Source organism: Kogia breviceps, chromosome 6, assembly GCF_026419965.1.
Source record: "Kogia breviceps isolate mKogBre1 chromosome 6, mKogBre1 haplotype 1, whole genome shotgun sequence".
Taxonomy (NCBI): domain Eukaryota; kingdom Metazoa; phylum Chordata; class Mammalia; order Artiodactyla; family Physeteridae; genus Kogia; species Kogia breviceps.
In genome coordinates this window covers 105,371,431-105,399,171 of record NC_081315.1, presented here as the reverse complement: position 1 = coordinate 105,399,171, position 27,741 = coordinate 105,371,431, and the positions used below count along the sequence as shown (strand labels likewise).

At 38.1% G+C, this 27,741-nt stretch overlaps 1 non-coding gene across 1 annotated transcript; it reads left to right on the top strand.

Moving 5' to 3' along the window:
* Window positions 1-18,832: 18,832 nt before the first annotated feature.
* On the top strand, window positions 18,833-27,290 carry LOC131758756 (uncharacterized). Its single transcript, XR_010841113.1, has 3 exons — window positions 18,833-18,983; window positions 24,539-24,986; window positions 25,320-27,290. It is a non-coding gene; the product is annotated as an uncharacterized protein (transcript).
* Window positions 27,291-27,741: the final 451 nt, after the last annotated feature.

Below are 27,741 nucleotides of genomic sequence, written 5' to 3'. Positions count from 1 at the left end.
AGAATAACAATAGAAAACAAACTTGAGTACAAAGGCCTCTGCTAAGGACTTAAGGTATTAAATTATATCTTTTCACAGAATGGCTGTATGGAGTGTAGGTACTATTATCCTCCCTACTTTACAGATGAATAGACTGAGATGGAAGAGATACATACTTTGCCCAAGGCTATCCCGTTAATAGCAGAGCCAAGATTCTAATGTAGGTAGTCTAGCACCAGAATCTGTATCTTTTAATGTATGATACAGTCTCTAGAGATTTTAGAGTTATTTTAAAAGCTCTCACTATCACTTGAATATCTAATAAAATACACAGTCCTCTTAAAGATCTCTAATCCAACCCCTTCTCTACTCACATTGATATGGACCTAGTTTAGGCCCTACTTACCTTTTGCTTGAACTACCAGTCTCCCTGATTGTAGCTTCTTCTCATTCAATCCTTCTGCCAAACCAGCTAGTCAGAAACGTTTCTAATGTAGATCTGATAACTCTCCCTTAATTAAAAACATTTAATGGTGCCCCAATTTCTACAGAATAGGATGCAAATACTCATACGTGTCATTCAATAAGGTACCTGGTGTAGTACATCACTTACAATATTGAATATATTGCATTTTACTTTTATCCATATGACCATGTCTTTTTCCCCACTATAGTGAGACCTTTTTGAAGGTAGGGACACTGTTTTATTCATCTTTATATAGCCCATATTTCCCCAGGCCCCAGCAGCCCACAGATACAGATGAGGTCACAATACCATTAATATGTGAATCTAAATGATTCACTGCCCCACCAGCAAGTGCAGAATTTGAAGCTTCAGGAGAACCTCCCCATCATTACTAAGAAGTGCTCTGAATCCCCAGGGATGTTTCTCACAGGCTCAGTAACAAATTCACTCCCTTTATAGAGACATGGCTACCCCAGATGAAAGTGAGTCACTGTGTCTCTTCCTTTCTTCCCCTGAGCCCTCTATTCTCATATCATCATGAGCTTAGGTGCCAAGGTAGTAAAGAATGGCTTTCTTCTTTGTGACATACTGTTAAAGAGGTCCCAAAGGAAGGTTACTTGAGCATCATGTATTTAGTGAAGTAGCTTTCAACTGTATTCACTTAGAGCCCTCTAGCTCCCTGGGCATCAGATATGCTCTTGGGAGTCTGAAACAGGGCAGATTTGAGGTACAGCCATACCATCACATTCACAATCCCTCCTTCACTCCAACAATGGTTTTAGTATTGGTCCAGCTCATTTCTTTTTCCCTTAAGATGATCTGTCTTGCATAAGTTACCTCAGTAAATTTCGTAAAACTTTTCTGGGGCCACCCTACCAGTATGCCAGAGGTACCTAAAGTTATCTGAATCCGAGTGCCCACAGGGAATGCCCAAAGTATGCGCTGCAAGCTACATTTGTCTCACCCTTTCCCATGCCCCTCACCAACTCCATTGCCTAGAATGGAGCTTTGTGCATACCAGAGCCTCAATGTATTAAAACATGTAATAACAGTTGAAATTTTATACCACTTGAGGAGAGCTAAAATTTATCTGAGGAAAGGAACACAAACTTAGAATGAGACTACCTGACCTTCGGTCAAAACTACACAGAAATCCTGACATTAAGGAAAAAAACAAAACTAAACAAAAAAACAAAAACAAAAACCATGGGCTCTCAGCTGAGATGGATTTAGCTGTTGCTAAGACTCTGATGATTACAGTATATGACTACAGTATACATGCACTTATGTTCTCTAGAGGAGTCCTTCAAAGAAATCTGGATCACAAGTTAGTTGTTCAAGACCACATGCCACACCCTTGGGCTGAAGCAAGAGGAAGTTGATTCACTTTCCTTGTGGCCGATTGTAAACAGAACTGCATCAAGTTCCTATTGACACACTCTTTTTTAAAAAGACCATTTAGTTATCCTGTTCCTGTAATACAAATCCTTTAGGCGGATTTAACTTTTCAGATTTTAGATATATGAGATTTGTTGTTGTTGTTGCTCTGATGACAATGCAGCCTGTTAGGCCATGTGGTATTAACGGAGAAAATTCACCCAATTGCTAACTAGATTAGGGTTTAAAACACTGGTAGTGTTTTCAGCTTATGAAATAAGCTTCATTTTAAAAGAAATTACCAGATGTTGAATACTTTCTGGTTTAATGTGAACATTTAAACCATAATAGTACTGTTACAAATTGCAACTATTAATTGTGAAAATCTCATTCCACTCTTAATGATTAGAATCATGGTATAGTGCAAAGGGCACTTGAATGCATGTCATAGTACTTTGGTTCTACTCTTTGGCTCTTTCACTAAACAACCACATGATCGTGGGCAAGCTCTATAACCTTTATGGCAATCTATGAGAAAGCAAATGTAAAAGTGCCTAGCATCACACTTGGCATACGGTATAGGCATTCAATATTTGTCAAAGTGAAAGTTTCAACACATATTAAACAACTTATACTACTCATGAATTACATATTAAGTATGTATTTGACCCTCCTATTTGACATGTAGATATGGAAAGACTCGGCATAACATTCAAATGAGACTAAGCAAAGTCTCATATTGCCCCTAAATGCAAATCAAATGGCTTAATATAGTGCTTTGAAAAACAACAGGTCACAAGCTAATTGTGGACTGAAATCAGCAAATCTTTTTCATAGAAAATGCCAGAGCAACTTGCTCAAAGTGTGAGCACGGACTGTACCTACTGCCACAAATACCATGCTCAGCAGTGGCAACTGTTACAAGGAACAATTAATGGAGAGAATGTGATAAATAAAACATGAATTGGTTGCTGTCTTCTCATCTGATTTGAAAGATGGTCAGGAAACATCTAGTGTGATTTTTTCAACTTGTGAATTGTAACATTTTAATAAAACTAATACAAATTGCACTTAAACCATATTTTTTAAGCAAAGAGAATAAAGAATGATGAACTGAAAACTGTTCAAGTTCAACTGCTGGATCTGGGGTGTAAAATAGTGTCAATAAGGAGAAAAATATTTATTTTAAACAGCAAATTTTGATTTCATGCAAGCCACATTCTACAGCGAAAAAAAAGAAAGTACACGAGATTATAATGAGGATAATTTAATATGTGGGTTTATTAAACTTCCAATGGTATTTTTTAAATAAAAGCTTAAAATCTTCAAAATTAAATCTCCTTGGAAACAATCTGCTGAATTTATTGATAAAGAAAGGGGAAAAATACATTCAAGTTTCCAGTCTAATTTCTTAGTCTTTCCACCATTGTTAGTGATAAAATCTTACTATCATCATTAAAGCATATTGAGAGACAGAAAATGTTTCACATATTTTCTTACAGCATGTTTGGATATGGTGTATATAACTTTATATCTAATTAATTAAAAAAATATGAAGAGTGCCAGCACAGTAGCTCATTTATGTTTTACTACTGCAGAACGTTTAGAAGCAATACTCATTACAAGTCTATAAAGATTTCAAAATCCAATTTGATGATAATAAGCTGCATAGCTTTTAGTTTCTTGGATATATGTAGCAAGATCAGTTTGCACAGGATATGTTATGTTGTTTATATATAACTTCACACAAAACTGAATTAGATATATTTAGAGTAGATAATATATTGCTGGGTAATGTATCTTTTAAAATGTCTTATGATGAAAAATTTCAAACTAAAGTAAGAATAGAGACAACGGTATAATGAACATCACCATGAATCCAATACCAGCTTCAGTAATTATCAACTAACGTAAAATATAACACAATTCTGATATCCAAAGACATTCTGGTGATTTCACTGAGGTATTGAAAAACACAGTGAAAGTTTATTTTTATTAAATATTTAGTACTACTTGGTCAACTATTTTTTTTCCTAGTTGAAAAGCAATTGCTATTTGTCAAATAGTTCCAAAGACAATATCTAAGTAATAACATGACATACTTAACTGATATTTTCAGCATTCTTGATGAACTATCTTAACAACTACAGGGATTTATTTCAACATTCAAACACATCTGAAAGTTCCAAAAGGCAGTGCAGTCATGGCAGTAATTACCCTCGCTATTACATGCTCCCCAAGTTTTCACAACATATAGAAAACATTAAGATATTCTGAAAGAAATAAAGATATTGTACATTTAACTTCTCTGGCACAAACTTTTGTAAAAGCTTTATGGAGGTATAACTGACATACAGTGAACCACACATATTTGAAATGTACAATTTGATCTTTTATAAATACAAGAAGCTTTCACCTAAATCAGGATAATGAATATCCCCACCATCCCCAAGTTTCATGGTATCCTGGGTAAGCCTTCCTTCCTGCTCTCCCCCACCCCTGCCTTTCTGTGGCAATTCCTGATCTTCTGTCTCCATATAGTTAGTGTGCATTTTCTAGAATTTTATATAAATTGAATCATTTGTCTGACTTCCTTCACTCAGCATAATTATTTTTTAAACTCATCAGTGTTGTATATATCAATAATTCATTCCTTTTTATTGCTGTATAGTATTCCATTGTATGTTTTCTATCGTATACCAGTTTATTCACTTGTTGATGGACAATTTGGTTATTTCTAATTTTGGTTATTACAAAAAGATAGAGCTACTATGAACATTTATGTAAAAGTCTTTGCATGGACAAATATTTCCTTTTCTCTTGGGTAAATATCTAAGAGTAGAATGGCTAGATCATATGGATGCATGTTTAACTTCATAAGAAATGACAAAGTATTTTCCAAAGTGGTTGTATCATTTTACATTCTTTACACCTGGCAGTATTCTTTGTTCTGAAATCTACTTTGTCTAATAACAATAGTCACTCTAGCTTTCTTTTGATTGGTGTTACCATCACATTTCTTTTTGCATTTTTTTAATGCATTTGTGTCTTATAAGAAGCATATAATTGGGTCTTGCTCTTTTATCCAATCCAACAATCTCTGCATTTTAACTGGGGTATATACAGCCAGTAGTTCTCAACTGGAGGTGGTTTTGCACCCCAAGAAGCATTTGACAATCTCTGGAGATATTTTTAAATGACATTTAAAAAATGTAAACACTATTCTTAGATTGCAGGCAGTAAACTAACAAGGTTGCAGACTATAGTTTGCCAGTCTCTAGTGTATTTCTTTCTGCCTGAAAGACTGGACTTGCTTTAACATTTCTTGCATTACAGATCTGCTAGTGATGAATTCCTTCAGCTTTGGTCTGAAAAGTTATTTTGCCTGTTTTTGAAATATTTTCTCTGGGCATAAAATTTTAGATTGACAACGTTCTTTCTAATACATTAAATAAGTTTGTCTATCGATGTCTCAATTGAATATTTTCTAAAAGAAATCTGATGTCATTCTCATCTTGGAAACAATGCCTTTTTTCCTTTGGTGTTTTTTAAGATTTTATCTTTATCTCTGGTTTTAAGCAATTTGATTAGGATGTGCTTTAGTGTAGTTGTTTTATGCTTCTTGTGCTTAGGGCTCATTGATCTCCTTAGATCGGCAGGTTTATAGTTTCTGTAATTTAAAAAAACTTTTAAGCTATTTCGTTAAATAAATTCTTCAGATTTCTTTCCCCATCTCTTAGTCTCCTATTACAGGCATATTAGACAGTTGTGCACAGCTTACTCATTGTCTTGTTTCTGTGCTTGATTTTGGATAGTTTCTATTGACACGTCTTCAAACTCATAAATCTTTTCTTCTGCAATGTCAAATCTGCCATTAATCCCACCCAGTGTTTTATATTCTGCACATTGTAGTTTTAATGTCTAGAAGTTTGCTCTATCTTCCATGTCTCTACTTAACTTTTTGAATATATGGAATAGTTACAATATAATGTCTGCAAATTTTAACATCTGGATCGGTTTCAATTGATTTGTCCCCTTAGTATAGATTCTATTTTTCCACTTACTTGCATCTTTGGTAGTTTTTGATTGGATGCCAGACAATGAAAGATTTACCTTTCTAGGTACTGGATATTTTTGTATTCCTGGAGGTCTTTGTTCTGGCACAGTTAGTGGGAAAAATTTTGATGTTTTCAGATCTTGTTTTAAATACAAGACAAGACAGAACAGTGCTCAGCCTAGGGCTGATTATTCCCCACAATTGAGGCAAGACCCTTCTATGTACTCTATCCACTGCTCTGTGAATGATGCTTTTCCAGTATGTCTTGTGGGAACAGCCATTATTTCCAGCCCTCTTTGAGCTGGGGTCTATTACCTCTAATACTTTCAGGTGGTCCTTTTCTTGGCCTCATGTAATTCCCTCACCTGCATGCACTGATCAGTACTCACCTGAAAACTCAAGGGAGATTCTTTCCAGATTTCTAGAGTTCTCTTTCTGTGCAGCTCTCTCCTCTCTAGTACTCTGTGCTGCAAACTCTAGCCACTTTGGTTTCACCAGGCTCTCAGCTCTATCTTTTCAAACGAGGGACCCCACCAGGCTCTTCCTGTGGTCCCCATGGTTGTGCTGAGGCCTGGAAATTCTCTCAAGGGAGTAAGCTGGAGTCATCACAGAATTCACCTTATTTGTTTCCTCTCACTCAGGATTCATGTCCTTTATTGCCTGTTCTTCACTGCCAGATGTCCAGTGTCTTTAAAAACATTGTTTCATATATTTTGTCTATTTTACTGTTTCCAGCCTGTCTCAAACTTTTAACCATTATATCCCAGGAAAAAAAAAATTGATGCATTCAAGAAAAAAAATCTGGTTAGATTCACTGGCTTTCTAAGACTCTGAATCAAGAATTGAGTTATGGGGCTTCCCTGGTGGCACAGTGGTTGGGAGTCCGCCTGCCGATGCAGGGGACACGGGTTCGTGCCCTGGTCCAGGAGGATCCCACATGCCACGGAGCGGCTGGGCCTGTGGGCCATGGCTGCTGGGCCTGCGCGTCCGGCGCCTGTGCTCCGCAACGGGAGAGGCCACAGCAGTGAGAGGCCTGTATACCACACACACACAAAAAAAATTGAGTTATACACACTTGGTAATTAAAGAATATGAAATATTACAGCTTACTTTTCATAAACACTAAAGAATGATTATGAGACATTAAATTTATCATCCTCTTGGATGAAATAAGACTTTCCACTGAAAAGCAGAATTAGTGTAGTACTACTCACTAGTGCTTTAATAGTTAATCCAATTAAAAACAAAGGAAAGAAACAGGGTTAATCGGATATGTGAGAACTGCCCTTGTGGATCTCAGACTGGAATGAACAGACAGCATACTAATCACATTAAATAAAATGTTCCTGATTTTTATTTATATTGTGTTTATTTGGGATTATTTCTCTATGTTGCATTTAAATATTAGTGAAATTGTATGTTATAACGTTTTTCCCTTACAAAGTAAAGGTATTATTTCATGAAACTTTTATTTTAGTCATAAACCTTCCTTTCTCCATATCAGCTCATTTCTATTGTATTAAAAAATGATCGGCTTCCCTGGTGGTGCAGTGGTTGAGAATCCGCCTGCAGATGTAGGGGACACGGGTTCGTGCCCCGGTCCGGGAAGATCCCACATGCCGCGGAGCGGCTGGGCCCGTGAGCCATGGCCGCTGAGCTTGCGCGTCCGGAGTCTGTGCTCCGCAACGGGAGAAGCCACAACAGTGAGAGGCCCGCGTACCGCAAAAAAAAAAAAAAAAAAAAAAAAAAAAAAAAAAAAAAGATCAAGGTAATGGCTTTAAATGATAAATTTATTTGTCATATACCTACAATCACTATTTTTGCAAATTCCCCTCAGTTCACTAAAAACAAAGCAGTGAGCCTGCCACTACAGTCCACTTTTACACATCAAAAGATGAAGCAACTCAAGATATTTCTGTGAAGTATAACTAGTTTTCTAGAAGATTTTTCACATCACTGATTTCACAGCATCTGTTCAGTTAGGTAAGCTGTAGAGGAATGTAACTTCCCTCTAATTTTCACTTCCTATATTGTGTTACATTAATTCATTTTCTTCAAATTAGGATGAACTTACAGCTAATACTTATAAGACAAGTAAAAACTAAAATGGGAAACAAAGCATACCAATACAAAAAGAAATGAAGGGGCTTCCCTGGTGGCGCAGTGGTTAAGAATCTGCCTGCCAGTGCAGGGGACACGGGTTCGAGACCTGGTCTGGGAGGATCCCACATGCCGCAGAGCAACTAAGCCCGTGCACCACAACTACTGAGCCTGCACTCTAGAGCCCACAAGCCACAACTACTGAGCCCACATGCCACAACTACTGAGACCCACGTGCCTAGAGCCCGTGCTCTGCGACAAGAAGCCACGGCAGTGAGAAGCCCACATACCACAAGGAAGAGTAGACCCCGCTCGCCGCAAGGGGGGAAAGCCCATGCGCAGCAATAAAGACCCAACACAGCCAAAAATAAATAAATAAATTTAATTAAATTTTAAAATAATAATAAAAAAAGAAATGAGGGCTTCCCTTGTGGTGCAGTGGTTAAGAATCTGCTTGCCAATGCAGGGCACAAGGGTTCAAGCCCTGGTCCAAGAAGATACCACATGCCGCGGAGCAACTAAGCCTGTGTGCCACAACTACTGAGCCCGTGCTCTAGAGCCAGTGAGGCACGACTACTGAGCCCATGCACCACAACTACTGAAGCCCACATGACTACAGCCCGTGCTCCGCAACAAGAGAAGCCACCGCAACGAGAAGCCTGCGCACCACAATGAAGAGTAGCCCCCACTCGCCGTAACTAGAGAAAGCCTGCACGTAGCAACGGAGACCCAATGCAGCCAAAAATAAATAAAACAAATAAATTTATATTTTTTAAAAAATGATATGAGGTGAACAATTCTACACACAAAAAAAAATTATTTAGGACCAAATAACCAAATACTATTGTAGCCTATAAAGATTTTCTTGCATTCTTCCTATCCTGGATTTACCAAGCTTCAGGCTTAGGTCCTGTCTAAGGCCCCTCTGACCATTACTTTCAAACTCAAGTCTTAGCTATCACACTGGCAATGCAAAAACAGAACCACTCAAGGGAGTGGTTTACTAGTGTGTAAACTTTACACAGTTACACAAGTACTGCGTCTTACCTTCTCAGTCACAAAAACTCTAGTTGGAACAGGCAGAAATGTCATCCTGACCACCTCTGACATTTTTCTGATGCATAAAAACCTTCAGACGAAGGCATATATAACTGAAGCAAAATTTTGAAAGGAGTATTAGGTGGAAAAAAGCCCTACTTCTATTAAGTTAGCTGGTTGGTCTTTGGCAAATATTTAACTCTCTAGGCCTTAGTTTTCCTATCTGTAAAAACAGGAAGATTAGAGATGAAAAGACTACAGAACACATTTATAATCCTTAATCATGTATATTAGGACACTGTTTGAAAAACATTATTGAAGACTTTCACCTCCTGATATGAATGCAATAAAATGTTTATAAGCTACCACATAAGTATTTTGCCCCACTTCCTGGAAAAAAGTCAAGCTTTAATCTAGTCAATCATCTACCATTAAATAGCAGTTTATGGGAAATACACATGATAGAACAGATTGAGTGATACTACGAAGATGAAATCAATCAAATCCAGAATATGGGAAATTCAACTAGACAAATGACCCAATCTCTACAACAAATAAATGTCAAGGAAAGAGAGGGGAAGAGAGCTTGTTGAATATTAAAAGAGACGTAAGAAATATCAAATGAAATGTATGGATATAGTTTAGATCCCAATTCAAAGAAACAAGCATGAAAAACAATTTTTTTGAGAAAATTAGAAAAATATGAACACTGGATATTAGATGAAATGACAGCTAAGATTTGCTTTAAAATAATTCTGGCTGAGAGTGGGATGGGGTGTGTGAAGTGTGTTCATGTGGCCTAGGTATGAGAAGGGGGAAGGAAGAAAAACAAAACTGGCCAAATATTCATAATGGTTGAAGTTAGGTGTTAGGTTGTTGGGTTCATTTTACTGTATTCTCTTTGAAAAATTTCATAACGGTAACAAAAAGTATGACCTTCAAATCTATTAACTTTATGTACATTAACCTGATATATCATTAGGCCTTGCTGAAGAAATGGAATTCTCTGAGTACAAAATCTTAAGAAAACAAAAAGACAAAAGAAGTAGTCATTAAAGGCCCAATATAATTATCTAACAAGTGATACATTCTATATTTATTAAGAAACCACTGAAACCTATAAAATTAATATACCCACTAGCCTCAACAACTTTCAACTCATGGACCACCTTTTTCCACCTAAAACCCCATCCATAATATCCCAAAAACCCTGGTCTCATATTAGAAATGGCTGTTTTAAAGGCTCACTGGTTTGATTTTGAGTTGTCTTGAAAAGAATTTTTTTAATCTTTGGAGCAAAGACCATTTCCTATGCTTAAACACACCTAGCTCTATTCTCCACATTTGACAGGTTCAAGATCACACACATATCAATTGTTAAATAAATAAACATACATATATATATATATAAAATTTTTAAAAAATCCACTTACTACCAGATATTAAGATTTATTATAAAACCATAGTAATTAAGACAATGTGATGCTAGTCTAGAGGTAGACAAAAATCATAATTAGAGACCATAAAGAGAACCACATCATAGGCAGACGTGATGTATAACAGAGCTGCCAAAGACTATTCAATAAATAGGACTAGGACAACTGTTATTAGCATGGGAAAAAAATGAAACTATACATCTACCTCAAACCAAACTTTAAAAAAAATCAATTCCAGGTACATTAAGGATTCAAATGTAAAACATTCAGAAAAAAATGAGAGAATATATCCTTTTACTCTGGAGGTTGGGAAGAATTTCTTAAATAAGACATAAAAGAAGACAGGTCATTAAAGGATAAATCTTACTTTCATTAAAATTAACTCCTACCATCAGTAATAAAAAAAAAACCAACAGAACAGTGGACAAAGATATAACAGGCATTTTATTGATATAGAAACAAGAAACACATGAAGATATTCAACTCTCCTTAATTATCAGGAAAATGCAATTAATATGACAATAAGATTCCATTCCTTTCAAACAGACTGGAGGCAGTAAAGTCTGACAATATCAGGTTTGGGCGAGGATGTAGAACAAGAATTCTCATACATGCCAGTAGGATTGTAAATCGGTTCAAGTACTTTAAAAAAATATTGGCGTTACTAACTAAACTGAACTTGTGCATAATCCTACCATCTAGCAATTCTAACTATATTTGTTTGCTAGGGTTGCCATAACAAAAATACTAAAGACTGGGTGGCTTAGACACCAATTTATTTTCTGAGTTTTGGAGGCTAAAAGTCCAAGAATAAAGTTTGGTTTCTTCCCAGAGTTTTGGAGGCTAGAAGAAGTCCAAGAATAAATTTGGTTTCTTCCCAGGCATTGCAGATGTCTTCTTGCAGAGTCTTCACTGGCCTTTCTTCTCTGCATGCACATGTCCAGCGTTTCTCTGTATGTCCTAATCTCCTCTTCTTATAAGGACAACAATCAGACCAGACTAGGGCACCCCCACCTCCCCACCAACATCAAAGGTCTCATTTTAACTTAATTACCTCTTTATTAATAAAGACCCTATCTCCAAATGCAGTCATATTCTGAGATATTGGGAGGTATTAGGAGTAAGGGCTTCAACGTTTGAATTTTTGGGAAACCCAATTCAGTCCATAACACCACCTCTAGGCATATTAGCCAGAGAAACTTTTGCACATGTTTGAGAATGCTGATAAGTTTAGTTCATAATAGTAAACAATATAGCAGGTAACTCAAGTGTGTTGTATTTCTAATACAAAATATTATATGGTAGTGAAAAGGAATGAACTATAGCTACATGCATAAATTTGGATTACTCTTAGAAACAGTGTTAAATGGAAAAAAAAATTAGTTACAAAAGAATACATGCAAAATAACTACATTCATAATAAGGTTTAAAAAAAAGCAAAGATACAGTGCAGATTTGGGGGATACACCTAGGTAGCCTTAAAATAAACTAAAGAAAAGCAAGGTAACGAATAATGTAAAATTCATGATAGTGGTTTTCTCTGGGAAAGAAGGAGGGGGAATACATTAAGAAAGAGACATAAGAGACTTAAAAATTACCTTGGTATTCTATTTCTTAATTAGGTGTTGGGTATATGCCGCCAGCCGCGGTGGGTCCTCAAAGTGTAGCAACAATCGACGAGAGGGGGTAGGGAACTGAACGCACCAAGGTATGGGATCAGAAGGGCACAAGTAACTGATGGTTGCAAGGCAAGTTTAATAACAAAGCATAGCCATATATATACCCCTAAAGCAGGGAATTTGCTTAGTCACGCCTTATCGGCATCAGCTGGTTGATTGGCTTCTCGGCTTCTCCCTCAAAGGCACCAATTTCCCCTCCAGGGTTGCTTTTCCTAGCTTTAGGGAACAACCAGGGACTCCCAGTAACTGAGCAGGTCCCTGGAGCGATCTGGCCAAAGGCCATCTCCTTTTTTACGTTCATACCATAAAGTCCAGTATGCATACCAAGGAGAGTACAATCGGGCCCTGAGGCTTATGAAGGTCTTAATGGCGCCTTCCTCAGAGAGCAATGCTCGCCACAGGTATATGTGTTCACTTTTTTATTCTCTTGTGGTATAATAAAAAAAGTATTTGATCTTTGTCCCTGGTCTCTGGTAGAGTTCCTGAACCCCCCTGAATTTGCTGAGTGATAGAAATGTCTTTTGTCATTCCCGAGTCCCTTTCAACCACATTTGAGTTTATGCTAATGAGGTGACTCTTGGTGGGTTGGGAGATGCTAGATAGCTTCAAGATAGAAGCTGGTCACCAGAAAAACCAGACAGGTGATTACAGAGTTGGAACTTTCAGGGCCCATCCCCCAATTTCCAGGGAGGGGAGAGGGACTAAAGCTTTTTCAATTAAATAGCCAATGATTTAATCAATCATGCCTACTCAATGAAATCCCATAAAAATCCTTGAAACAACCAGGCTCAAGAAGCTTCCAGGTTGGTGAACACATCAACGTGCTGAGAGGGTGGCACACCCAGGCAGGCCATGGAAGCTCTGCACTCCCTGTGTCCCATACTTTGCCCCTTTATAATAAAACTCGAGTAGGTAGTATAGCGCTTTCCTGAGTCCAGTCAGTCACTCTAGAGAATTATCACACCTGGGGGTGGGGGGCGGGTGTGAGCAGTCATGGGAATCCCTGAATTTGGAGTCAGCTGGGTAGATGTGGAGGTAGCTTTGGGATACTTTAAACTCCTGGCTGGCATCTGTTGTGGAGGCAGTCTTGTGGGGCTGAGCCCTTGACCTATGGGTCTCCTCTAACTCTAGGTGTCAAATTATAGGACATCCAATTGCTGTCACAGAATTGCTATTGGAACTACATATCTTTAAATGGTGTGTGTGTGTGTGTGTGTGTGCACAAAAGTGCGCATGCATCATATACACTCTTTTCTCTTACTGTATATTATATATTTAATAAGGAAAAATTCAACTACTGTGTATTTAAAGTTAAAGAAAGAAAAAATATGAAGTAAAAAAATAGGCATGTCATATATACCCTTAACCTAGGGAATAGTCTTAAGTACTGAAAGAGCCAGAATTGCCTGTATCTGGAAATTTATCTTTCAGTCTAATAAGAATGGTTTAATTAATTTTATACACAAAACATTATCAATCTGGGCATTTTCTGGCATATTCCCAAGAACTTATTTAGAATCTGGCACCCTCAAAAATTGAACTTCATTGCTATTTGCCTCAGTCCTGAAAGAAAACACTGATCAAACTTATTCACAGGTAGCATTATAATGACAACCATTCGATTTCCTCAAGTTCAGAATTCAACACTTTAATAATAACTCATAAAGGTACAATTCATGCAAAATAACCCAGAAGCTATAATGCTAATTTCATACATACATGTACAAAATGTACATTTAATATAGTCTCAAAATAATCCTTGTCTGAAATATTTACTAAATAATAAGAATGAAATAATTTTTGAACCAAAAAAAATGGTCTTTTAACTTCCTTGCTAAGTAGAGCACTCATTTAAATACATTTACCTGAAACTGTTCTTAAATTTTTTAAATTAAAGCTAGCACTATCTATTAAATCAGCTTTTAATCATGATCATAGTTTATCCTACAGAAAAAGTTATTATTTATAAGGTCACTTTAATATGACATAAATATATGTGTATGTAAGTATGTGTGTGTGTACACTATAAATTAATTTATTTATATCATGTATATATTTAGAGTCCTAGCTGTTTTTCCTCTAAATTATACAAGTACTTCAGGTTTTCAATCTGGTAAATTTTCAAATGATATACTCACTCCCTGTGAATGTTAATAAAAACTGGCAAAACTTCTGGAATACTCTCAAGAAGAAAGTAAGATAATTAAAGTAACTTGAAATGTCGCTGTCTTCGTCTTCCTTCTGTTTGGTTAAAGAAATAATAAACTGCTGCAAATTCTATTTCTCACTCTGCTGAAGGTTCATATTTACACACCATCATAGCATATTTAAGGCATAAACAAATGCCTCTTGAAAAAATGTTTTATTGATAACCAGAAATACAAAACAAATCCTTCACAAACCACATTGATAAAAAACTTTATTTCTAGCACTAACCTAAGACTCTAGGTAATATGAATAATTGTTCATTAAACTAAAATCTTCAGTCTTTAATAACTCTTAATCGTCTAACCAGAAGAATAAATTGTTGAGAATAGACTTGAGTAATCATTCACCCATGTCTCCTGTTTCTGAGTTACTGCTGTCATGGAGCAAGGCGGCATAGATTTTAAAATATCACATAAGATTCTTTTCATTCTTCTCTACATCCTTGAATCTACTGAGAAACATGTATCAAAGGCACAGTTCAGGGCTTCCCTGGTGGCGCAGCAGTTGAGAATCCGCCTGCCGATGCAGGGGACGCGGGTTCGTGCCCTGGTCTGGGAAGATCCCACATGCCGCGGAGCAGCTGGGCCGGTGAGCCATGGCTACTGAGCCTGCGCGTCCAGAGTCTGTGCTCCGCAACGGGAGAGGCCACAACAGTGAGAGGCCCGCGTACCGCAAAAAAAAAAAAAAAAAAAAAAAAAAAAAGGCACAGTTCAGTTAAAAACAACAACAGCACTGGTCTGAATTCAACACTGCCTTTTACAATTGACCATTCCCATCACACAGCAATTTCTTTCTGACATATATGTTATCATTCTAACTCCTATTCTCAAACTGTTCAGGATTTTACTTAGAAATTTTCTTGTCTATCAAAAAACATCCCCCCATCACTTTCTAGTTCCTCCCAATCCACCAAAAAAAAGCAATACCTCTCATACGCTGCTGATGGGAGTGCAGAATGGACCATTCTTTAAAGGCCACCTGTCAATATTTATCACATTTACAAAAACATTTCCTCTTTATTTTATTTATTTATTTATTTTTTTGTGGTACGCGGGCCTCTCACTGTTGTGGCCTCTCCCGTTGTGGAGCACAGGCTCCGGACGCGCAGGCTCAGCGGCCATGGCTCACGGGCCCAGCTGCTCCGCGGCATGTGGGATCTTCCCAGACCGGGGCACGAACCCGCGTCCCCTGCATCGGCAGGCGGATTCTCAACCACTGCGCCACCAGGGAAGCCCAACATTTCCTCTTTAAACCAGAAATTCTCTTCAGAGAATCTAAGAGTTCCCTGCAAATGTAAGAAATGACATTTATTCATTAAAGCATTGTTCCTAATATCCAAAGGCTGGAAACAACACAAGTGTCCATCTATAGGAGACTGGCTACAAATGTGAGTATATCCACAAAATGGAATATATGACAGCTGAAAGAAAAAAAAAAAGAATGTGTTAATTTTAATTAAATAGTTATAAGAAGGAATATCCAGAATATACTGCTAAGAGAAAAAAAAAAGTGCAGAACAATGCAGAGCATACGGAAGAATCTTTTTGAAATCCTGCAAGTAAAAAAGGTAGTAGCTTGGGACTTCCCTCGTGGCCCAGTGGTTAAGAATCTGTCTGCCAATGCAGGAGACACAGGTTCGATCTCTGCTCCAGGAAGATCCCACATGTCACGGAGCAATGAAGCCTGTGCGCTACAACTACTGAGCCTGCGCTCTAGAGCCTGTGAGCCACATCTACTGAGCCCTCGTGCCACAACTACTGAAGCCCACATGCCTAGAGCCCATGCTCCGAAACAAGAGAAGCCACTGCAATGAGAAGCACGTCCATTGCAACGAAGAGTAGCCCCCGCTTGCCACAACTAGAGAAAGCCCGCATGCAGCAAAAGACCCAATGCAGCCATAAATAAATAAATAAATAAATAATTTTAAACAAAAAGGTAGTAGCTTGAGGTAAAGAAATGCTTTTTGATTTTGTCAAAGTCATGTAAAGTCTTAGAGTTGAAATTATAACTATTGTATTTAACTCTTTTTCTATTTCTTAAACTAAATTATAATAAAAGGCTAGAAATACAGGTTTTCCCCCATATCTGAAAGTAGAATGTTTCTATGAAACCTTTCGTAAGCCAAAATGGTATAAAGTGAAGAAGCAATTACCATTAATTTATATGGGGAAAGTTTGAGCATTTCCAGACTTAAAAAATAACCTACCAAATCATACCGAATAACACATAAAACCTAAAATAACACTAGCATATAGTAAAAGCAGGTATGATATGATAAACACATTGCCTGGATAAAGTAGAAATAATGTCTGTACAGTGTAGCTTCACTTACCAGAATCGAGAGGACAGCGAGCAGCACACCGGAAGGCTGAGAGGTGGTGATGATGGTGTGTTAGGCTGACATGTGGGAGGCTGTGGTGGGGGCGTGTGGAGATGGGGATGCGGGAGACAGAGGAAGGGGGTCACCTATTAACATCTCACCGTTGTTTGAATCTGTCAGGGCAAGCAGGTCACTAATGTCTTTACCTTCTTCTATAACTGCCTGCCTCAGCGTCAAATGTTGAGGTTCATCGTCAGCTGTGGCTGCTGTGGAAGGCTTGAAATATGACAGTATGCTTGACTGCTTATCTTCATGCATTTTTCTATCATGCAGTTGTTTGTAGGCACTCAGAACATCCTGCAAACTTGCCCTAAACCTACATGCCCTTTCAAAATTAAAGTCATACCTTCTCTGCTATCATTGCAGTACTGTCAATTACAGTGAAAATCTCATGCAAGTGCTTCATGTTGAGTTCCTGGAGGGCTTTATTTTTAGGCTGTTCACTACTGTGTTCCGTTTCAATTAGTATTCGAATAGTATCCTTTCCTCTTGCAATGGCATCAGCTCTTCATCTGTCAGTTCTTAGTCATGGGATGCCAAAACCTCTTCAACATCATCTTCAGGGTCAAACACTTATACGAATAACCACCTCCTGTAATTATTTTCTTCAGTTCCGGGAACTTTTTAGCAGCTTCAGTAACAGCAGAAGCACTCTCTCCAGTAACTTTTAAGGTAAGAACCTGCCCTCACCAATCAAACCATCCATGACTACCTTCAAATTCTACTGTTGCAACACTTTCATCACTGTGGTCCAAGTGCTTTCTGTTTCAGCTTATTAGAAAGTCTGACCGATTTCTCCTTAAGTATAAGATAAACACCTCGCTTTGTACACCTATCAGTCTGCTCAAACAACAGACTTTCCAGTTTACCCACTGCTGGATGCCAACTGAGACCACTTTGCTACTAACAGAAGCAATAGTAACTTTGGCAGCTTTCAAGATTCTTTCTCTCTGCATGGAAATAGTGGACCCAAGCAAGTTCAACTCACACACAATGCCCAGTTCATTCACCCCAATCAAAACACTTAAAATTACATCTGGTTTTATGTTAAGCTTTTCTGATACTTCAGGACACTTGCTGACGGATGCACAAAATAAATCGAGATGCAGCACAGATGCTCACAGACACAGTTCCAAGCTATGGGGGCTTGATGCTGAGATGCTGAGTGTATTTCCAGGGAAGGAGCCTGGCTGTGCCACTCAGGCTGCTGGGTCTGCGCGCTGCCTCGGTAAAGACTCCCTGCAAAAAAAACGCTGACGCCTAAGCATACCAAGTACTATCGCTTTTCGCCATTTTTTTGTAAAAGTGAAAACCCTCCAGATTTCCTTCAGTTATGAAAACACGTACTAATACAAAACAGGTCTTTCCTAAAAGCGAAGTGGCCTAAATCGTATTTTTGAAAAGTGGGGGACACCTGTATATTAACCTGAAAAATAGTTTGTAACAAAAATGAACTTCTTTGCACTGACTTATTTTGTTCCTAAGAAACGTTTTTTGTTAAAATCATTACAGGGCATAAATACAAATATATATATTTAATATACATTTTATATCTATTTAATGAAATGCAGATTTATGTTAAAAAATCGGTGAAATTCTAACCTAGAGACACAAGCCTACTATGATTACAAAGAACAATATGGTTCTCTAAATAAGTAAACAAGGTAAGTGATAGCAAAATTGAAAAAAAATCTCTGTAATTCCCTTACAAAGACTGACAAATTAACGTGCTCACGGGTGTACTAGCGGGGCGGCGAGCGGTGGCGAGGACCGCCGAGCCGTAGGTGCGGCTCAGCAACACCACCAGCTTCGCCTGGTTCTGATGCGGCTGCGGCGCCAGCTGGAAGGCCTCCTTAATCGGCAACAGCCTCTTGGGCCCTACGGCGCCAGAACCCGGCCGGGACGAATCTGTCCGCTCTCAGCTGTATCCGGCTCGACTGATCACGGCCAGATTTTCAGCAGACAAAATACAGACTCCGGACAGCCGCCCGCGGACAGACGAGGTAGTGGTTACCGCCAGAAAGCTCAAATAACTCCCGCGGGAAAAGACAATATCGCGAGACGATATTGTAGCCCCTGCGAGGGCAGGGGCTACTCTTAGCTCCGCGCATGCGCAGAGGGCCGAGCTAGCCCTTCTCTGGCTGCAAGTGTGAATTCTGTGAGTGTTGGTGTTAGATTGGAAGTGGTGTTGTGTAGAGGATGGGGGGCGAGGCGCACCGTGGGTCGGCAGGCGAGGCGGGAGGCTTGCGGCGCTCGGCTGGAGGTGAGAAGAAAGAAAGGCAACCTCTGGTGGGAGTGGTCCGGAGTCCGCTAAAGGGAGACATTCCGGGATTCGTTGGCGGGAGGCACGTTTTGCTTTTGCTCAGGGGGCGAATGGACGTCTACCCTACGTCTATTTTTAGAAGATAGTACTCAGCACCATGGAAATATGTCTAAGAGGTAAAAATTCATGGCAGGGAGCTAAAGACCACACCTATCAAGCATCATAGCAATAATGATCATTGCAATAAGCATGTAAGGCAATCATGCAGACCTGCTTAAAATCCTAACACATTTTCCTAGTCCATTCATAGCACCACTTTTGTAAACAACTATTTCATACCTTCTTCTGTCAAGCTTGCAACATTTTCTGCTTCTGACTCCCATTTAGCTATTACCTTGCATCCTCTTTCAGTTAGAAAAGGACTTCCCCATGCTTTCATCCTCACATCTATCAGGTCTATACCCTAATATACTATGTCTGCTATTATTGTAGGTGAATTGTCTGCTTGAGGAGAGAGAGTAAGCCCTTTAAGAATACTTTTTGGATATAACAGTCTGAAGCATAGCCGATTATGAACTCCCACAGAGAACTGGATTGAAATGAGAATAGTACAAATATAAAAGAACAGAATGATTTAAAGGCAATTGTTTTTGTCTAAAAGAATAATTACTTATTGTAATATAAATGAGATATTAGTTTTTTTTAATGTGTTTCTTATTTTCAGGTAGATTTAAGTGTTAGGCTTTATAAGATAAATCTGAATATAGTTTACATTTATGTTTTTATAAGACCATTGTTTCTACTGTCTAACATTATAAGGAGTTCATTTTGAAATAGAATATCATTGATCCAATTTTAAAGAATAGGTCTTACTAATCTTGGTCTTACATATTACCAAATTGTTCAAATATAGTTTGGTAACTTATTTTTCACTGATTAATAAAAACAGTGTACATGGTACAGTTTGCTACAGGTGTCATTCTCTCATTTAATCTTTCAAATACATTTACTGAGTACCTACCATTACAACAAACACTGTTCTAGGAACAGATCATTATTATTGCACCTTGGTATATAAGAAACTTTCAGCTACAAGTATTTGGTCACCTTAATTGAAATTCTCTCCTAAAGAATGGCTAAGATAGATGCACACCCAATTAAAGAGCATTATTGCTCTGAAATGTGGTTATATATCCACAACAGTCAGCCTTAACACACACATCTTAAGCATCAGTGCACACTTCTGTAGATATTTGAAGTTTTGGCCAGAAGGGACCTGTCCCAGCAGAACCCATCTGGGTTATGGAATCACATATGCAGTTATTCATGTTAACATATGTATATGCTCTGATTTACATTGAGTTCTAATTGAGAATATCTCTTTAAGTTCCAAAACTTACGGTTAGACCAAAACCCTCAGGTTGGAACCTGTCCCTCCAAATTCCTGTGACTTGCCATTAAGGCAACTTTCAGAGACATAGATAAAGAAAAGAGAGAGCAAACAAAAAACTTTGGAGAAGGTTTTAACACTGTTTTTCTTTAACTGTATAAGGTAAACGTCTATAAAATATCTGGGGAGAGGTGGCATACAGGATAAAACTGTAGTGGTTTGAAAGTCATGTGGAGGGAAGGAACATTAAAAACAAGTGAGCATTCTTCAATATAACAGGAAGAATCAATAAATGTTCTCTTTTAGCTGTTAAGGGCAGTTATATATCTGAGTCAGATTGCTTCAAGGCTGTTGTGAATTGCTCTCCAACTCTTCTTATTCATCAAAGAGATTTAGATGCAGTTGCTTTTTCAGCAGTTTAGTTCTGATTTAATATACTGATGCTGTCCACCATGCTGTGACATCCAATAGGCATCTGCCATAAACTCTTTAGTCCTACTCACTACCTTGGCAGACAGAACATAAGACCTCCAAAGAAAAGCTTTGCCTGTTTCTCAGACCAGACCCTGAATTCCCCCATATGTACTCTTTTTTAAGTATAATCAGGTACCATATACATTAGATCTCTAGCAACTTGTCCTAGGTAAAGCATTCATAATATAATAACTAATCAAGTTGATATTTTCAAGCCCCTCCTAAGGCAACCAACACCTAAAAATGCCACCATCCTAATAAACCCTGACCTTTGCCCCTATTTGTAGGTCTTCCTATTGACACCAATGCTTTATATTACTAAACACGGAAAACTATGCCAATAGACTGCTATCCTAGAGACAAGGTCATACGTTTTGATCTCTTGCATATTACAACTTAACCCTACTCCCTATAGCAAAGTTTTCTCAGATGGCTCCTGCTGCCACCTTCCTGGCACATTCCTGAAGCTGCATTCCAACAACATTGTTCTAGAATGCCCTTTAAAGCTTTTTGTCTCATATAAAATATCTGCTCCTAAATTCAAGATTATTTGTCCAATGCCAAACTGACCAAATAGTCTTATCTTAACACCTCCCTATGTCACTCTTTCTCACTGAATTATACTAAATTGTGTAACCCATCTCACCAGGCACCTTTACCCCTCAGTTCTGACTTGGTTCTATTTATTGGCAGTTCATATCAGAGATATCAACAGAATAACTCAGTACCAGAGTAAGCCATCACAACTCAGGAAATCCTAGAGCAGTCCCTTTGGCGTGTGTGAGTTACGTTATCAAAAGATGGCACCATTGCAAAAACAAAAAAGTTGAGCAACATCTATGCTTTATCTATAAAGCATAATCTGTGCCCACAATATTGACAAGCTCCAGCAACAAAAGGATACACAACCTTTGCTGGGATCCTCTTTAAAAATGTACTTGTAGGGCTTCCCTGGTGGCGCAGTGGTTGAGAATCTGCCTGCCGATGCAGGGGACACGGGTTCGAACCCTGGTCTGGGAAGATCCCACATGCCGCGGAGCAACTAGGCCTGTGAGCCACAACTACTGAGCCTGCGCGTCTGGAGCTTGTGCTCCACAACAAGAGAGGCCGCGATAGTGAGAGGCCCGCGCACCGCAATGAAGAGTGGCCCCCGCTTGCCACAACCAGAGAAAGCCCTCGCACAGAAACGAAGACCCAACACAGCCAAAAAAAGTAAAGTTAAATAAATAAATACATAAAAGAAATGCATTTCCATTTAAAAAAAATGTACATACAATGCAGCAGTCAGGTTCCTTAGTATTTACCCAAAGGAGTTGAAAACTTGTCCACACAAGAACCTACAACCAATGTTTATAGCAGCTTTATTCATAGTTGCCAAAATTTGGAAGCAACTAAGATGTCTTTCAGTAGGTGAATGGATAAACAAACTGTTATAGCCAGACAATGAAGTATTTTTCAGTGCTAAAAAGAAATGAGCTATCAAGTCATGAAAATACATGGAGGAACCTTAAATGCATATTACTAAGTGAAAGAAGCCAATCTGAAAAGTCTATATACATATAATTCCAACGGTATGGCACTCTGGAAAAGGCAAGACTGTGGAGCTCAACTGGTTAAAAAAAAAAAAATTCAGTGACTATTAGAGATTGGTGGCAGTGGGAGGGGGATAGGAAAGAAGGGAGGCAGAGGCACAGGATTTTTAGGGCAGTGAAAATACTCTGTATGAAACCATAATGATGGATACATGTCATTATACGTTTGTCAAAATCCATAGAGTGTACAACACGAAGAGTGAACCTTATGTAAAGGGTGGACTTCGGGTGATTATGATGTGACACTGTAGGTCTATCAACTGTAACAAGTACCACTCTGGTGGGGGATGTTTGGTGATGGCGAAGACTGTGCATAGGTGGGGGCAAGAAATACCTACCTTTTGCTCAGTTTTGCTGTGAACCTAAAGCTGCTCTTAAAAAAAATAAAGCTTATTAAAATTTTTAAAAGTGCAGTATACATGACATACTGTAAGTCCCCTTCAAGTTTACTGTTAAAAATAAGTAATGAAGTCTCAGGGAAGAATCTCACTAAGGCCTCCATCTGGCAACATCTTTCTTGTTTCAAGGTCACCATCCACTCTGATGCCTCTTTCAAAGCTGGCTTTATTAAAAGATTAGGCCACCACATAAATACAGTGGTGACAGACTGATGAAAGTCGATGGCATTCAGATAATTTGTAGCACATTTTGAGTACTGCCTGGTATTCCTGAAACCTATACCTTACTTGTGTACTGTATGATACTGTTTCACTCACAGGTGAAGGATGGGTGATAGCTAGAATGACAGATATTTAGTGTGTCCCCAAAACTGAAGGATTCCAATCTTCCTCTCAAGTGATTGGGGGAATCCATTCACCAGGCAAGTAATAAAAGTAATCTCGAGATACAGGTGTTTCAGCTTTAACACTATGACTTAGAAGAACTCGTGGAATGCAAAATTTATGCTTAAAAATAACAGACATTATGTGGAAAATAGGATTAGGGCCAAACTATGCAACTTTGTAACTTTGTAACCAGAGCCAAGATGAAGTAAAAATGATTTACCTACGATTTGTTTTAATCAGGTATGATAAGGCAAACAGACAGAAATAGCAGTCATGAAGTAGGTAGTTTTTATACTCACAGATCCCTAGAAACAGGAGGTAGGGCGGCCACATGGGAAGCACCAGGATTGGGCAGGAGGGAGCCGGAGTGGAAGGGGAAATGTGGAAAAGCCTGTACTGTGGTTTTCTCAGGAAGGAATTGGCCAAACAGGGTAAGCAGGTTTCATATTGGCTTTTGTATCAGTTTCACCAGGATTCAGGGCATGGGGCTGTCTCTAGTTCATGGTTACCTGGCCCTGGGGTAATTAAGGCAGGGGAGTATCTGGAGAATAAGAACCTGATTTGGGAGGGTGGGGGAAGTGTGGGTAGGGCTGGCTCTGGGCTGGTTAGTTTGCATTTGAAAGTTGTGTTCCTGGGTTGAGCTATCAGTCAAGTTGTTTGCTATCTCTAGGAATTACCCAACCCTGGGAGGATTAGTTCCCTCTAAGATTAGTGAGAACCCACCTGCCGGAGCATCAAGAATTACAGAAAATAAAATCTAGTTAATGCAAACAATCCTGATAAAACTATTAACAATGTTAAAATGTTTAATTTCTAATAAACACTAATGTAAGACTTTACCCTTCCTCCACCCCACCCCCCCACCCCCACCCGCCCGCCCCAAAGTGGCATTACTTGATGGAAAGGTTTGTAAGGAAGTGCTGTATTATGCTGATAAGACCCAAATATCCTAAGTTCAAAGAGAACAGTGCGGGAAGTACTTACAAGATGGACATGGCCAAACTGAGCTAAGAGGAAGTATATATAGTGAATGAGCTGTGCTCCTGCATGGTTTGCTGTGTTTAGCTTTGTCAATGTACTTTGCATCTCCTGATGCTGACTCCCAGGTCTTACATCATTTTTTCTATCTCCCAGTCTTGGTTGAGGTGGTTTGCCTTACAGAAAAAGGCCTAAGCCTATATAACATTGTGTTAAGAGCTACCAGCTTTTTGCTTCAGCACCCATGACCTTGGATTCTGTTAAGGTCCCTATAGCTGGCAACACTATTTCTCTGTATTGTAATGCTTAATGTCATATCTCTGGTCTTATTCCCAGGTCAAGGATGCATTCCAAGACAGTTCTAAAAATATGTCACCAACTCCAACCTTATAATTGACCCAGCCATGGAAAACCTCATTGGAACCTCATGAGATCAGACAATACTGACACTCTTAAAAACCCTTCCCATCAAAAAGTATCAGGAATGAAAATCAGGAATGATATATACCTACCACTTCAAGAAAGTTTCTGTATCAGCCAGCAGTTTAGCAGATCAGCTAGTTTATTTGATCATCAAGCAGACGTAGTCAAGCCACTAACACAAAAGAGGAAAAAGTCTCTATATCAGTGTTTTTCACATTATGCATGTGACTCATTTAGTGGGTCATGAAATCAATTTTGTGGGTCATGACGAACATTTTTAAAAACAAAATAAAATATAAAATATCAGAGTGCTTTGCATGAATCCTTTGCCAGAATTATACACCTTGCAAGGAATACTAAGGTCAGTTTCAATATGTGGAAAGATATTTGATGGAGGGGATATGATGAATAGAATGTACATTGATTGCCTAAGAAATGGTTTTTCAATCATTTGTCAGCTGATGTCTTATTTGGTTTTCATAATAACAAGGTTGATCTGCAGTCTAGTTGTATATTACCATGACTTGCAACTGGATTTAAAGTCTGAGATGTTCCACTGAGATTCAGTTGCAAACTGCAACTTTGGAAAGATGTTATCTAGGCTGTAAAATATATATATATATATATATATATGTGGCAATTATAATATTTTATTCAAAATTGCTTTTAAAATGGATCATTTCTTTTTTAAAAGAAAGAGGAATAATGAAGCAAAATATGCAGAAGCATGTTCAAGTTCTACTACTGGATCTGGAAGTATGAATAGTGACAATATTGAAAAAACTATTGACTCTAATCTGCAAACATCAACTTCGTTTGAGCCACGTTGCAAAAAGAAAAAAGTAACTGCAAGGCATTATAATGAAGATTATTTAAAATACGGTTTTATCAAATGTGAAAAACCCTTTGAAAATGACAGACCCCAGTGTGTTATTTGTAATAATATTCTTGCAAATGAAAGCTTAAAACCCTTCAAAATTAAAAAGGCACTTAGAAACACAGCATGCTGAACTTATTGATAAGCCTCTTGAATATTTTCAAAGAAAGAAAATAGATGTAAAGTCATCAACACAATTTCTTAGCTGCTCTACTACTGTTAGTGAGAAAACCTTATTATCATCATATTTAGTTGCATATCGTGTGGCAAAAGAGAAAATGGCTCACACAGCTGCTGAAAAAATTATTCTTCCAGCATGTTTGGATATGGTGCGTACAATTTTTGATGATAAATCTGCTGATAAATTAAAAACGATTCCTAGTGATAACACAATATCTCTTCGAATTTGTACGATAGCCGAACATTTAGAGGCAATGCTCATTACTCGGTTACAGTCAGGAATAGATTTTGCAATCCAGCTTGATGAAAGCACAGATACTGGAAGCTGCACAGCACTTTTAGTCTATGTCAGATATGTGTGGCAAGGCGATTTTATGGAGGATTTTTTGTGTTGTTTAAACTTAACCTCGCACCTAAGTGGATTAGATATTTTCACAGAATTAGAAAAGTGCATTGTTGGTTAGTATAAATTAAACTGGAAAAACTGCAAAGGAATTACAAGTGACGGAACAGCAAACATCACTGGAAAACAGAGCAGAGTAATTAAAAAATTGCTAGAAGTTACTGGTGGTGCGTGGAATCATTGTTTTATACATCGTGAATCATTAGCATCCAGAGAGATTCCACAGAAGCTCATGGAAGTATTGAAAAAGGCAGTGAAAGTTGTTAACTTTATTAAAGGAAGCTCATTAAACAGCCGACTTCTTGAAACGTTTTGTTCGGAGATTGGAGCTAATTATACCCACTTACTGTATCACACCAAAGTTCGTTGGTTGTCTCAAGGGAAAATACTGAGCAAGGTTTATGAACTCAAGAATGAGATCCACGTTTTTCTCATTGAAAAGAAGTCTCATTTGGCAGCTATTTTTGAGGATGATATTTGGGTAACGAAACTGGCATATTTAACTGATATTTTTGGCATCCTTAATGAACTACGTTTAAAACTACAGGGGAAAAATAGTGACATATTCCAACAGGCGGAACATATCCAAGGATTCCAGAAGGCGGTACTGTTGTGGCAAGCGAGGCTTAAAAGCAACCGTCCTAGCTACTACATGTTTCCAAGGTTTTTGCAGCACATTGAAGAGAATGTTATCAATGAAAACATTTTGGAAGAAATAAAACTAGAGATATTGTTGCACCTCACTTCTCTCTGTCAAACCTTTAACCATTTATTCCCAGAAGAGAAATTTGAAACATTAAGACAGAATTGTTGGGTAAAAGATCCGTTTGCTTTTCAAAACCCAGTATCAATAATTGAGTTAAACTTGGTGCCTGAAGAAGAAAATGAATTATTGCAGCTCAGTTCTTCATATACATCGAAGAATGATTATGAAACACTAAGTTTATCAGCATTTTCGATTAAGATAAAGGAAGACTTTCCTTTGATAAGTCGAAAGAGTATCCTGCTATTATTACCATTCACAGCAACTAGTTTGTGTGAACTAGGGTTTTCGGTCTTAACCCAGTTAAAAGCAAAGGAAAGGAACGGATTAAATGGTGCAGCAGATATGCGAGTAGCATTATCCTCCTGAGTTCCAGACTGAAATGAACTCATGAATGGGCAAGCACACCTACCACGTTAAATAAATCTTTTTTTAAAAATTGGAATATAGTCGCTTTACAATGTTGTGTAAACAAATCTTACCTGGTTTTTGTTTATGCAGAATAAAATCATAATGTAATTTTATGTTCATAGAATAAAAATTTAATGAACTTCTATTAAAGGTCAGGTACCGTTCTAGACACATTTGGGATACGAAATGAAGAAAATAGAGACCATTCTCTAATGGAGCTTATGTTCTGGCAAGGAGAGAGAGAGACAATAAACAATAAATAACCTTTATAATATTTAGAAGATAATAAGTGCTATAGAAAGTAATAAGAAAAGAGGTCAGGGAACTATTTGGGGACCAAATCATGAAGGGCTCTAGACCATTATAGGGGCTCTGGGTTTTTGTCAGTGAAATGGAAAGCAGTTGGGTTCTGTGGAGGAAAGACATGATGTGAATTAGGTTTTAAAAAACTCACTCTGATGACTTCTATTTTGAGAATAGAT